At 34.8% G+C, this 15,926-nt stretch overlaps 1 pseudogene; it reads left to right on the forward strand.

The window, feature by feature from the left end:
* Positions 1–924: 924 nt before the first annotated feature.
* LOC118759648 (U2 spliceosomal RNA) lies at positions 925–1,069 on the forward strand (annotated as a pseudogene).
* Positions 1,070–15,926: the final 14,857 nt, after the last annotated feature.

Below are 15,926 nucleotides of genomic sequence, written 5' to 3' on the forward strand. Positions count from 1 at the left end.
TTTCACAAGAAAATGTGACAGAGGAAGCCAGCAGTTCAGCACTGGCCTTTCAGTGACACTATACCATTGATTAGACACTCTTTTCATGCTCCTTCTTTTTTTTTTTTTTTGTAGTATGAAAGGATTATCTTTCCAAATTTCACATAATAGATTCTCTTAACAATTATTAACATAACTATATAATATAATTCTGTTATCATATAATTCTGTTCACAATCAATAACATAATTCCTCTTTAGGTTGAATCCATTTTCAATTTGTCTCCTTCAGAAATAAGTTTATTGTTGCAACTTAGCTTTTTCCCCATTGGCTACAGAACTGGACATTTTGCCATCATTATTAAGAACCATTGTTGTGGAGACGGTCTTTGGATCTGTGCCTGCCTAGCCCATATGGGAGGCCTTAGGCACATGGCACACCGTGTCCCAGGGGGAATCCCTGATACGAGCCTTGGCTAACTGAGACCGTTGTATGAACTTGCTACTCTGACTCCTGACAGATCACAGGTATGGAAACCATGAATATCAGGATACATAGCAGAGTACTATGGACAGCTGCACATCCAAAAACTGTATAGCATAAATGAATCCATTTCTAGAAAGAAAATCTACCAAAAATCTCAAAAGCAGAAAGGAAATCATTTGAATTTGCCTAGACATTGTAAAATTAATTAATAATTAATAAGTAACCTTTTAAGGATGAAAATAACTAGTTCCATATGATTTCATTTATGAGTTTTCAGCAAATATTTAAATATCATGTGATATCATTCCTTTGCAACCTCTTTGAGAAAATATAAGGATGTGAAACACTTTCTATATTGTTCTATGAGACCAGAATTACTCAAATACCAATATCAGATTTTAAAAATATACATGTACAATGTCACCTCATCTAAACATGTACTTTAAAAAGTTCACAAACATCGCTTCTCGGCCTTTTTGCTAAGATCAAGTGTAGTATCTGTGCTTATCAGTTTAAAAAGTCCACAAAATGCTATCCAACATAGTCAACAATAAGCTCTTGATATCACACAATAAAATGGAACTTTGCATCAGTGATAGTCCTTTCAAAACCATAAGGAGGAAATAATTATGAGAAATAATGAAGAAATTCCAATTGAGAATTTCAGAAAATTATCTGACCAATATTATTCCAAATGACAGTATTACATGTTACCAAAATCAAAACAAATGTGGGTAATTATCACATGCAATAAAAGCATGAAGAATCAAGCCTTTTTATACTTTCATTTCAGTCCCAAAATTTTATTTTTTCCACACTTTGTTTGCTAAATCAGTAACGAGGACCAGCTAAGATTAAACAGAAGAAGAACTAACAGTTTTTTTCTCTATGAATGATCTTTTTAAAAAATATTAAATATTTGTTGATTTTTTCTTGGAAAGGCAGATCAGATTTATGGCGAGAAGGAGAGACAGAAAGTTCTTCCATCCTTTATTCACTCTGCAAATGGCCACAACAGCCAGAGCTGAGCCCACCAGAAGTCAGAAGTCAACATATTCTGGATCTCCTGTGCAGATGCAGGGTTCCAAGGCTTTGGGCCATCCTCTGCTGTTTTTGTAGGCCACAAGCAGGGAGCTGGATGGGAATTGATGCAGCTGGGACAAAAACTGGTCCCCATATGGGATCCTGGCCCTTGCAAGATAATGATTTAGCCATTGGTTTACCGCTCCCAACCCTATGAATGATCCTTTTTTTTTTTTTAAGATTTATTTATTTTTATTACAAAGTCAGATATACAGAGAGGAGGAGAGACAGAGAGGAAGATATTCTATCCAATGATTCACTCCCCAAATGAGCCGCAACGGTCGGTGCTGTGTCAATCCAGAGCCAGGAGCCAGGAACTTCCTCCAGGTCTTCAATATGGGTGCAGGATCCCAAAGCATTGGGCCATCCTCAACTGCTTTCTCAGGCCACAAGCAGGGAACTGGATGGGAAGTGGAGCTGCCGGGATTAGAACCGGCTCCCCTATGGGATCTGCTAGGCCACGCCGCTGGGCCCATGAATGATCTTTTAAAGGGGTAAATAAGACTAGCTCTAGGCTCGAGGGGAAAATTTGGAAACAACATAAGTAATAGAGGGACACTAGCTCAGGAGCTGAGAGAATTTTCATGATCAACATATCAAAAATCAGATAGAAAATATTTTGTATAAATAAAAAATTGCAGAAAAATGTACCATTGCCATAGGAAGAAAACATTCAACACTATTGCCGATAGGGAAAATTTGAATTAAATCGCAATGAGAAGTCAGTATAGCAGCTTTGAGAATGGCTACGGATTTAAAAATGATGTCTGACGTGCTGTCAACGATGATGAGATCCTATACCATTCAAATATTGCTTATACTTACACAAAATGGTAGGGTCCCTCTAGAAAACACATCACCAGTCTCTAAACACTACATATGAAACTATCAAATGGATTATCAATTGCTGTCTTTGATATTTATCCTAGAAAAAAGATTTGGGATCATATAGTAACATATACAAGATTATTTAAAGCAGCTTTATCCTCAAAACCTGCAAATAAATCAATCTAGAAGTTTTATAACAGGTGAACAGTATCTTCATACCATGCACTGCTATTCAGTAAGTGAAAAGGGGAAAATATTATACATACCTGTAAGAATTTGGATGCAATGCAAGAACATTATGAGAGTTAAAATCAATCTGAGTTTGTGTATTCCATTTACACAAAATCCTTGAAGTGACAACCGATTACAGTTACAAAATGAAAGCATGGAACATCCATGTGGTCATAACACTGATACCAGTGCATATGTTTTGTCTTGACTGGGTTACTAGCAAAATGAAGATATTGGTAGCAGTGCTGTATAGTGTTCTTACAGTTTTTTTTCACCACTAACGTGAAGAAAAATAGGTAAAGGGCACATGAGCTGTCACTTACAGCTGTTTGTGAATCTATATGTGAATAGACGCTTCTCTGAACCTGAAAGCATAAATGAGAAAGAAATAACATGGATGGGCCTGGTGCAGTAGCCTAGTGGCTAACGTTCTCAGCTTACACATGTTGACATCCCATATGGGTGCTAATTCTAATCCCGATGGTCTTGCTGAAGATCCTCCTATCTGTATATCTACCTTTCTAATAAAATTAAATAAATCTTTAAAAAAGAAAGAAAGAGAACATAGATAACAGAGGCTAAAAAAGATGAGATTCATTTCTACAGAGATTCAAGGTAACATATTAAGGATTTCATTTCAGAACAATGAAGATGGTGAGGAAATATATCAAATAAAAGAAACGTAAATTAGGTACACATGCTTAATGTGTACACATGTATGTTATGTGAACATGCGCAGTAGTTAAAGGTTAGTACAAATATAGGAACACATTTTGTTGTGTCAAATTTTATTAACATAAACGTGTAACAGCCATGCTTTAAAATGACTAAATGCAAAAATGTAAGAAATTAAGCAATGCTGGGGAACATATGAGACTGATGATACAGTAAATTAATCAAGTAATTATTAGCCGATATTGTGTGCTACTAAAAATAATGAGTGTTACTTTACTGTGCAGGATAACAAAAAATAGAGAGAGAAGAAAAACAGCATATATTCCCAGCCAAGGAAATATTCAATATTCCCAAAAGATTGTTTTTATGTGTAACTTAAAAGCAAATATCACAACCTTTTTTAAAAAACACCCGATGTGGATGAAAAATGATTTGTAAAATGTAATCAAGTATATGAGCAGCTCAGGGATGAAGTACAAAATATTGGTTACGTGGTATTGCAGCGAAGAGACAGAGGGCACAGTTATGAGCACAGAACCAAAGGTAAGCTGAAGTGAAGAATAAATGAAAACTATTACAGGCAGTCAAAATATTCTACAAAATGTGTTTGGGGTATATGCCAGAGCAGAGGTCACCTAGAAGGGAGCTGCAGAGTAAAAATTATAAGAATAAATTATCGACCAATAAAATAGAAATTGCTAAAATATAAAATTAATTTCTTGCTTACCTGTCTCAGTTTTCAAAAAGAAAATAAGGGACAAAAGTGAGGAACAGATATTAATTTCCCTTGGGAGGAGAAAGAAATATTACAGGAAATTGTGATCATGCTAGAACAGGTAATCAAAAATAATGATTGAAACTGCACACTAAAAGAATACAGAAAAGTTCAGTAGTGGATGGCCAGACATGCCTCATGCGTTTTACTGGGTAAATACTAAAGTTAAAAATAACAGAAAAGATAGAAATAATATAAAAGCAATGGGAGAAATTTCCTTTGTGGTTATTCTATTTCCAAAACCCAATACTTAAAGATGCAGTCCACAAAACGTAAGACATTGCTATCAGAGGTGATATTGATTCTCAAACCCTCAATTGTACTTACATATATATTTTTCTGCTTTTTTTGCTTATTAGGAAAAGCTAGAAGGTTGGGATGGATGGCTGTTTAAAGGAGGAAATGTAAATCCATGTAATGAGACATTATGAGCTACATTAGGATTCTTATAAAAGTGTAAAAAGTCAAAGTGAGAAAATATTGGACATTTTTACTACTTATTTTTAAGAAGTAATATAACATAAGAAAATGAGTATGATTACATATAAAAGGCAAAGGACTCATATCCAGAAGCACTTTTTTTTTTTCATGGTTAATTTTATTTTTTTTTTATTTATTTTTTTTAATTATTTATTATTTAACTTCAGTAATTACATTGTATTATGTGACACAGTTACATAGATACTTGGGTTCTCCCCACCCCTCCCCAAACCCTCCCACCATGGTGGATTCCTCCACCTTGTTGCATAACCACAGCTCAAATTCAGTTGAGATTTCCCCATTGCAAGCGTATACCAAACATAGAGTCCAGCATCTTATTGTCCAGTCAAGTTCAACGGCTTCTTAGGTATACCCTCTCTGGTCTGATGACAGAGCCAGCAGAGTATCATTCCAATCAATTGAAAGCTCCAACATACCATCAGCAAAAATTTACATCATTATGGAATTAATTGACATAGTAATGAGTAACCAATATGTTAAAAGTAAATGCGGGTTCCCAGCCACCTTCTGTGACCACCTCACCTATACTTCAATTTTAGTTTATACACAACATATAACATTCAAAACATAGCATGTTATACATAACATCATATCATCTTAAATTAAGGCAAACATGTGGTATTTAACCTTTTGTGATTGGCTCATTTCCCTTAGCATTATGGTTTCCAGTTTGGCCCATTTGGCCACAAAGAACTGCATTTTGTTTTTTTTAATAGCTGAGAGGTATTCCATGGAGTAGATGAACCAGAAGCACTTTTGAATCCAGAGAATACCAATGTTAGATAAGGAATTATCAAACATTGATGTAGGAATATATACATTCATCTGTGCAAGAAATTTACTGTGATATCCTGATTTAATAAAGGTGTTAAGAAATTTATAAAAATTTTGAATATTTAAAAGTCAGAGTGAAAAGATGGGGACTAACGGAGGAATCTTTCATCTGTTTAATCATTTCTGAGATAGCTACAATGATCCGAACCAGAACATGCTAAAGGCAGGAACCAATAGCTTCTTCTGAGTTGCACGAAGGCAGTGGGAGACCAAATATTTGGCTCATTTGTTGGCCTTCTTCCAGAGCCATTATCACAACGATGCATCAGAAGTGGATGAGCCTCAGCACAAACCAGCACCCATATGGGATGCTAGTATTGCATGTGGCAACTTAACTTGCTATTCCACAATCCTGGTCCAAATTTTATGCATCCACTCATGTTCATTAATTCACAGAGAATAAATACAGAGTTTTCATAAATAACCAATTTGCTAATAAAGTGAACACAGTAAGAAATGTTACACTTTCTATCTTTCTGAATTTTTAATAGTAGGAGAGATTGACATTATAAAGACAAGGAGAAACTACTTATGGATGATACAGCAGAATCCTTCCTGAGATGTATAAGACACAAATGTAAACATTGCCAATTCTCTGTAGAGCAAGAACAGCATCAGGCCAGGTGTGCTAAATGGGTAGCATTTTCTAAAGACAAAAATGGCTATTTGAAAATAGCATTGATGTCCTTTTGTGCAGGGCATTCCAGGCAGTGAGAGAACCATGGATGAAGTAATTAGAAGTAAGAAACAGCAGGGTGCCATCTAAGAACCAAAAGTGGGTCAAATTAAGCAGAATAACCAGGGCAGAGGTGAAGAGCAGCACAAAACATGAATGACAGCTATTTCTGGATGGTCTATTTTTCTCACATCCTTCTATCTGTGGTTTTATAATTTGACACTAAAAATATAATTTCATGGTCATTTGATTTTTTTTTTTTTGGTCATTTGATTTTAAGGAAAATATACTATCAGCCATTATCAAGAAAGGTTTATTAGCAGAACTTTTGATACTGCTTTCTGCTTTACAAATAATGATTATGATTTATTATTTTATTCTTGTAAGTGATAATATGTGATAAAGATAGATATGTTTTGAATACAAATTGAGAATAATTATTTTTTATGATTCATTTCTGAAGAAACAATAATACAGTGATATCAATGTAAATAAAAATTTCTTTAAGACTAATTTATTTTTTGTTTGAATGTCAGATATATAGAGAAGAGATGCTACAGAGAAGAAGACCTTCTATCTGCTGATTCACTCCCTAAGTAGTCGCAGTGGCTGATGCTGAGCCCATCTGAAGCCAGGAGCCAGGAGTCTTTTCTGGGTCTCCCATGTGGGTACAGGGTTCCAAAGCTTTGGACCATCCTAAGCTGCTTTCCCAGGCCAAAAGTAGGGAATTGGATGACATGTGGAGTTGCAGAGACACAAGCCAATGTCCAAGAGGAAATCTTGGTGTATGCAAGGTGAGGACTTTAGCTTTGTTGGTTTGTTTGTTTTGTATCTAATTTGTTCTCTTTTTCTGGTTTTTTAAGTTAATAGCTCAGGCAATCCATTTGTGAGCTTGGTCTTTCTTAGCTTAAGTATCTGATTTCATAAGTTTTACATAATCAATATTACAGATGAATCTCACAAATTTTGATATATTGCAATTTCATTTCATTTCATTCTGATATTTCTTATTTATACTTTATTTTGTGAGTTTTTTTTAAAGATTTATTTATTTTTATTACAAAGTCAGAATTACAGAGAGGAGGAGAGATAGAGAGGAAGATCTTCTATCCAATGATTCACTCCCCAAGTGAGTGCAACGGCTGGTGCTGTGCCAATCCGAAGCCAGGAACCAGGAACTTCTTCCCGGTCTCCCACGTGGGTGCAAGGTCCCAAGTCCTTGGGCCGTCCTCGACTGCTTTCCCAGGCCACAAGCAGAGAGTGGATGGCAAGTGGGGCTGCCGGGATTAGAACCAGTGTCCATATGGGATCCCGGTGCATTCAAGGCGAGGACTTTAGCCTCTAGGCCACGCCGCCGGGCCCTATTTTGTGAGTTTTTAATAGTATGTTTATATACCCAAATATTTGGAACTTTTCTTGATATCTTCTTGTTATCCACTTATGGTGACGTATTTCTACTATTGCTAATTGTGTTATATTCAGACACATGCTTATTATGATTTTGAGTTTACTGAATGATTTTCCATGAATGCCCATTATGCTTTACTTCCACCTTCTCCCTTCCATTTTCTTCTACGTCATTGCAATGGAGCCCACCATTTTCATATTTAAGTTTACAATGATGCTGTTGATACAGACAAGAGCAAAAAGTCTAGCATCCTATTGTCAAGATATATTTAACAGTTCCACTGGGAATCTATGTTTTATTTAAGAGTAGAGGTTCATAGTGCAATGTATTTTCACCTATCATTCTGCAAGTCTGCCTTATAGCATTTGTCTAGATGAATACATGTATATACGTGTTTATCTATATATGTATTGATTTTGAATTTTGCATTGTTTGACCTTAGATGAAACAAATCTAAGAGCTGTTCTTTTTAAAAATCAACACAATAGATTTATCGTCAACTCAACTAATCAAAAAGAGGAGAAAGAAGATATGAAACAATAGGGTCAGAGACTAAAAAGAAAATATAACAATAATCAGGAACAACGATAAGCAGTTATATGTCAACAAACCAGAAGACCTATAATAAATGCATCGATTGTTAGATACATACAATCCAACAAAATTGAGGCAATTAATACCCTAAATAGACACATAACAAGGAGTGAGATTGAATCAGTACTTAAGACATCCCAGCAAAGGAAATCACTTCTGAATTCTATCAAATATTTTAAGAACTTACCCCAAGCCCCCACATGCTATTCAAGAAGATTCTGTACAGCAAAGGAAACCACCAACAATATGAAGAAGCATTCAACAGGATGGTAGAAATACTTGCACACTACACAGCACATGGGAGACTAACATCAAGGACTTACAAAGGGCTTCAGAAGCTCAAAATGCAAGAAAACAAGCAACCATGTGAATAAATGGGCAAAGGGAATTAGCAGGCATTTTTCAAAGGACAAATTCAAATGACTAATAGACACATGATAAAATGCTCAGGCATCCTAGCTATCATGGAAATACAAATACAATCTACATTGAGATTCTATTCAAATCCAATAAGTTTGGCCTACATTCAGAACTTTACTAACAACACCTTCTGGCATGGATTTGGTGGGAGTGTAGACTAGTGTAAGCTAGTGCAGCCACTAAGGAAATCAGTATGGAGAGTGCTGAGAGAACCAAAAATTAATCTACTGTATGACCCAGCTTTCCAGCTTCTGGAAATATATCCAAAGGAAATGAAAATCTAAAAGACATGGAGACAACCCAGATATCCATCAAAAGAGGAATGAATAAAAAAAACCCTGGTATGTTCTCTCTGTGAAACACTACTCTGCCATTAAAAAGACCAAATTTCTACCATTTGCAATAAAGTGGTCCCAACTAGAGACCATTATTCTCACTGAAATAAGCCAGTCTCTAGTGGACAAATATAATATGCTCTTCTGATATAATGAAACTTCCTAACCCTGATAAGAACATCAATATGAGAAAAATGCCTTATTTACATCACAACACTTCCCTCCTAAAAGAGGGAACAAAGAATGATTCCAACTACTGAAAAACTGAAATAGACATTTTATTTAATATCTTATTCAGAGAGAATAGACAGCAACATAAGTAAATTATTTTAGGTTGAAATGGAGACTGAAGATAAATCGTCTACACAGAATATCTCAAAGACAGACCCGAAAATAAGTAGAACAAAACGTGAGTTTACCAGAACTTTTGATATGAGATTGAAGTATAAATAAAATATAATTTCTCTATGCAGATGCTAAGTTATTGTTCATGTATTTGAAAGGCAGAGCAACAGAGTGAGAAAGAGATGCATTTGCTGTTCCACTTCCCTAAGGGCTACAAAGGTCCAATCTATGACAAGCTGAAGCCAGGGGCTAGAAATCCATCCTGGCTTCCACAATGGTTTTCTTTCTTTCTTTTTTTTTGTTTCTAAGATTTATTTATTTTTATTACAAAGTCAGATATACAGAGAGAAGAGACAGAGAGGAACATCTTCCGTCTGATGACTCACTTCCCAAGTGAGCGCAACTGATCTGAAGCCGGGAACCTGGAGCCTCTTCTGGGTCTCCCACATGGGTGCAGGGTCCCAAAGCATTGGGCTGTCCTTGACTGCTTTCCCAGGCCACAAGCAGGGAGCTGGATGGGAAGTGGAGCTGCCGGGATTAGAACCGGCACCCACATAGGCCCCCGGCATGTTCAAGGAGAGGACTTTAGCCCCCGCTAGGCCACGCTGCTGGGCCCAACACATTGGTTTCCAGAGGCCCAACACTTAGGCCATACTCTGCTGCTTTCCAAAGGCAGCATAAGGAGGGTCTTCAATGGGGAGCAGAACATGTGGGGCTCTGATCAGTATTTGATATGGAATGCCAGCTTCTCAGGGGGACGCTTAATCATGCCATGTTACACCAGCCTCCAGCAGTGAAAATATTTTATAATAAAATCTAAAATAGCGAATGAAAAAGGAACAAGACACATACACATCCTCAAAAATATGTATATGTTTTCATTCTACAGTGTATAACATATTGCTAAGAAATAAATAGACCTATGTAAATGTGTATTCAGATTATGGCATTTACATATACAGCATAATCTCAACAAAAATTTCATGATTTTTCTTTTAGAAAAATGGAAAATCTCCTCTTAAAATCTATATGGTAATGCAAAGAAATAAATATTTCCAACATAATTGTTAAAAATTATTAAGGTACTTATTACCTGATTTCTGGGTTCATTATAAAACTAAACCCAAAAATGTAGCTTTGTTATCAGAACATGCATATGTACCACTAGACCACACTAGAAAGCTCAGAAATATATCCAAGTAAATGTGATCAATGACTTTCTGTGAAACTGCCAAGATAATGGAAAAGTAATTTTATTTCTTTTAACACAAGTGAATTGAAACATTGATTATTCTTTTAAAAAGACAAAATACCACATAACTTGTAATTTATACATGACTAAAAGTGGTTAGTATCTAGAAGTTACCTTACCACCTCTAATTAAACAAATGTTTTTTAAATAGGAAACTGAATGTGTAAATTATAGAAGACAATATGTATTTGATTTCACAAGTATTAAAACTATTATTCTTGTGAAAATGCCATGAAGATAATGAAAAGACAGCTCTACAAACTGAGAGTTGCTTGCAAAAACATGTGTATCTGAAGAAGAGTTCATTACCGAGTAGAGCAGTGACTCCAAACTCTGATAAACTGTTCAGCAAAAATGAATAAAACATTTGTGAATACATTTTCCCAAGATATTTAGAAAACACCAGAAAATACCAGAGCATGTGTGCATATAGAACAACTGGAACTCTCATAAATTGCTTAGTAAGAATGCAGGATGATACAGCCTCTTATGGAAAATTATTGGCAAGTTTTTATAGTTACCATACGACCTGGAAGCATCATCCATTGATTTTAAAGATAAATGAAAAGCTGTACTTAAAGAATTTTTAGAAAATATTTAATACCAATTGTATCCATAATTGCCCCAAACTCACTTTAATCCAAGTATCCACACCAGATTAATGGCAAGAAAGTGGTGTATTTCCGCAATAGAACTCTGCTCAATAATTCAAAGGTCAGGCTGTGAGGCAAAATGTCAATTGAAAGAAAACAAACTCTATTATATATGATGACATGCTTGACGATCTCATTTATTTAATATTATGAAAAAAGTAAAATTATAGAGACAAAGAATAGTTCGATAAGTGCCAGAGACTCTAGGCAGTGGGGAAAAAATGATGGGAAAAAGTATGAAGAAACCATTTAGGCTGAAGAAAAATTTCCTTCCTCATGATTTTAATAGTGTTCAAGTGGCTTTGTATTTCTTAGAGAATATGCATTGTACATCTGAAAAAGGCAAATTTTAAGGTACATGGATTATAACTCAGTTTACTATGCATTGTATTTGGTAATTTTAGTTCGATATTATAGAAAAGGAATTGGTTACAATGATAAGGCTTAGACACCGGGCCTTCAAATATTGGCCAAACCATTTACTATATAACATATAATACTGTTGCTAGAAATTTGAGACTTTTTCAAGCTATTTTTTTTTCAAATGAGGCTTTTAATTCTGTAAAGTTATAAATTCAAATTTAAAATTACAAAGCCAAGAGTCTCATTCATTTTGACTTATTTCTTAGCTCCAGGAGAATGATGAATCAAATTCAATCTGTTTCTTTACTAATACTTTTGATTGTATTCAGAGTTTGTCATTTCCAGTAGTAAATAGCCCTTGGGCTCTTTGACCTGAAAACAATTAATTTCATTGCCATTGTAAAGAGAGTGATTATTGAAATTTGTATGCAATTAAACAATTTTTAATTCAAGAAATGTAAAATAACAAAATGATAATAAAATAATCAATCATTAGAGTTTATCTATTTTGTTTATTGGAAAGTCAGATACACAGAGAAAAGGAGCAGAGGGGAGACAGAGAACAAGATCTTCATCTGTTGATTCACTCCCCAAGCGGCTGCAACTGCACAAGTTGAGCTGATCTGAAACCAGAAGTTGGGAGCTTCTTCTGAGTGTCCCACGCAGATGTGGGATCCCAAGGCCTTCCCAGCCCACAAGCATGGAGCTGGATATGAAGTGGGGCAGCTTGGATTAGAACCAGCACTCATATGGGATCCTTGCGCATTCAAGGTGAGGACTTCAGCAAGTAGGCTACCACACAGGTCCCATCGTTTTCTACTTTTTGTTAGAATATATTTTTTACTTCTCTTCTAAAAATTCTTATTATCATTTTATGATACAGTTCCATAGGCCCTGGGATTTCCCTTACCTCCTCCCTAAAACCATTCCCCCCCATACATATTCTGAGTTCCCCTATATTGTTACTATAGTATAGGTCTTCTTAAGCAGTCATATGTCCATCATTGAGGGCATGGACAATGGCAGAGAGCCCAGCATTTTATTGTCAAGACAGAGTTAACAGTTTCATTGGAAGTCCATCTTTGACCTGGAAGTAGAGATGAATACTGTGTTGTATCCTCACATTTGGATATGATATTCTCCAATACACGGTTACTTACATCCCTTAAATGAAAAGTCACAATACAAAATCATCAACAGGGAGAAAATTAGAAATTTACAATGCCATGCAGTTAAATAACATACTACTTGATATAATAGCCCCCTTTACACAGTTAAAATACATCACCTTATATGAAAAGCCATAAAACAAAATCAACAACAGGAAGAAAAAAAGAAATTAAAAATGCCATGAAGTTAAATAACATGCTACTGAATGACTAATGTGACGCTGAAGAAATGAAAAAGAAAATCAAGAACCTTCTTGAAGAAAATGATGCTAGTCTATGACCTATGAGTCACTGAAGAATTTAACGGGAAAAAAAGTGTTTTGAAGGAATTAAACTTAAAAAAAAAAATCAAAACCAATGAGATATAGTTTTTGCTGATCTTTGTTGGTGAGATATGTCTCCTGTAGGAGTTGGGTTTTGTTTTTTTTTTTTTTTAATCCAGTGTTCTAATCTATGACATTTGAAAAGATTAAGCCATTTATATTCAGGGTTAATATGAATGGGTGGTAATTTGGTCCTATCATTTTAGCAATGGATTGTTAATACATTTAATCTTCTGTTGCTATTTTACAGGGATGTTCTTCACTTTTGCCTTTGGTTTTGGTGAGTGTTACTTCTTTTCTCTGTCAAAAGAACATCTTAAATAACATTTGTCAGGAAAGTTTGGAAGAGGCATATTCTTTTAACTTTACTGTGGAAGAATTTTATTTTATTTTCAAAAACAAAGGAAAGCTGTGCTAGGTAGGTTATCCTTGCAGACCTGGGTCAAGCTAAAAAACAGTATTCAGGAATTGAAAGACACTATTAAAAGGCCAAATATAAGAGTTATGGGTGTCCCAGAAGGTGCAGAAAGAAAAGCTGAGTTTAAAAATGTATTCAATGAAATACTAAGGGCAATTCATCCGAATCTAGAAAAAAAACTGAGAAACAACAGCCAGGAGGGGCACAGAAATCCCAACAGGCTTGAACAAAAACGATCTTCACCAACATACAGGACAATCAAGCTCTCTTCAAGTGAACATAAGGAAAAGATCCTTAAATCTGCATGTGAAAAAAAATTAATTGACATATAAAGGAATACCAATTAAACTCACGGAAGACCTTTCACAGGAAACTCTACAGACAAGAGGATAATGGAGCGACATAATCCAGATTCTACTTTTTGTTAGAAATTAATAAGACATTATAATAAGATTTGAAGTGATATTTCCAAGTTAAAATGATTACTTTTTATAAGAAGTTTCCAAAGACAAATAACCTAAAAACAAAAGGGCTATGGTTGTAATACAAATTTCTTTAGAAAGATGAATAGATACACTTCTAATAATACACAATTTTCTAAATTCAAAGACTTGGAGAAAACTTTCACTGTTAAGAATATGTCCTGATTAAATCCTTGTCTTATATGCACCAGGATCCCATATGCATGCCAGTTCCTGTCCACTTCTCATTCAGCTCCCTGCTTGTGGACTGGAAGGGCCCAGATCTTGGGACCCTGCATCCATGTGGAAGACCCAGAGAAAACTAATAAAAATAAATAAATCTTTAAAAAATGTAATTGGTTTTCTCATTTAGGGAGGTAATGTAATTACATCAGAATTATATAGAATGCTGAGAACAAAACACTTCAAATTTAATATTTTATTTTTATTGTGATTGTTTTATTATATTCACAATTTGAAGTTTTTAAAATATTTATTTTTTACCTGACAAATATAAGATGCATATTTTAACTTCATCAAAATTTTAAGAGCTGTTTGAATGGGTTCCAAAATTTGTGTTATAATTACACTTTAGCTCTTCCACTATTTCATATATTATGTGATCGTTTTTTGGTCTAGGATTGCTGACAGTATAAGATCTATTTTGAAAACCTTTCAAATCAAAATATATATTTACTTTTACACCATAGTCATTATTCATGGGATTTTATTTTAGAGTTCATTTAACTTTTAAGATACATGTTGAGGGGTGGCTACTCCTATGCTGCTAAAACGTTTTACTTCACAATCCGTCATTGAAAAACATTTTGTCTCTTAACAGTCAATGTATTTCCTTCCATCTCAAGGGAAAAAAATTATTTGTGCAATACAAAGAAACTAAGACATATACCAAAAACTACTGAAGAGTGCAGATATAACTAATCCAGAAAAGAATGACACAATTAAAACAGCTACGATGCTTGGCAGAGCCATTGCAAGCAGAACAGCTAAGTATGTAGGTCTTTGTTAATGATAACAGGTCAGGTAAAAACATCAGTGTTTGTTGTTTGGACTGAATAGATGAATGAAGTCCCAATAATGCTTTAAAATACAGTAAGATAGGGCTCTCTGAAAACACTGTCTTCATCGTCATTCAGAAAAAAAAAACCCTAATAACAATAAATTCAGGCAGTAATTGTATATTTTTCCTACTGAAGGATAGAACCATAAATATCCAGAGACAACTTAATTTTAAGTGTTAAAGTAACATTGAAAAGATTTTTTGTCTTTAGAAATGATATGCTTTTTACTTATGTGAGAAAGTGCCCTGGCAGATTGGAATAAAATCCCACATAAAATGTATGTGTAGAAAAAAGCAAATTTTGATAAACAGATTTGAAGATGGGAGGATATGAAATCCTTTAAATTCACACTTATGCTATAGATTACATTGTAAATTGTGTTTGGGGGTGAGAAAATGCATAAAGAAATAAAGGAAATAACCTGAGACTTATAGCATGTTTTCTCCAGATACAACAGGGTACATGACATCAGAATTGACTCAGACTGCCACTCCGTAACTTGTATATTCTATGAGGGAGAAAAAAAACTCAGTGCAATGTTTTAATCGAAAGATATATTTTTACCACATTAGGTAACATTTTCAGACCAAATGATTCAGATATGGGACTCTTACCACCAAAATATAAAAGACAGACAAAAGAAAATGTGTCATGACTTTTGATTAGCAAAACAGAGGGTAGGACAGTATCTAAGTATACCTAAGTAAATACCCAAAAGATCTGTCCAGTAGTGGAGGTGATACTGTGCAGTAGGAGCACACGTGGCCATACGGAAGGAAAAGCCACAAGAAAAAGGCACAGCTTTAGTTATTCACAGACAGCAATGCCTACTGGAGCTGGAGCAAAAACAAATTCAACTTTGAAGACTGTGCATTATGTTATGTTCCAAGTAACCAAATTTGTAAATATCTATTTACCCACACACCGTTCAGGAAACTAAACAGAAGTAAAATCAGCAGATATGTAGATATTTTCAATTATCCAGCTGTAAGAACATAAAAGAAAAATAACTAGAATCAAGTGGAAAGCTTGTAG

Source organism: Ochotona princeps, chromosome 4 (genome assembly GCF_030435755.1).
Source record: "Ochotona princeps isolate mOchPri1 chromosome 4, mOchPri1.hap1, whole genome shotgun sequence".
NCBI lineage: Eukaryota > Metazoa > Chordata > Mammalia > Lagomorpha > Ochotonidae > Ochotona > Ochotona princeps.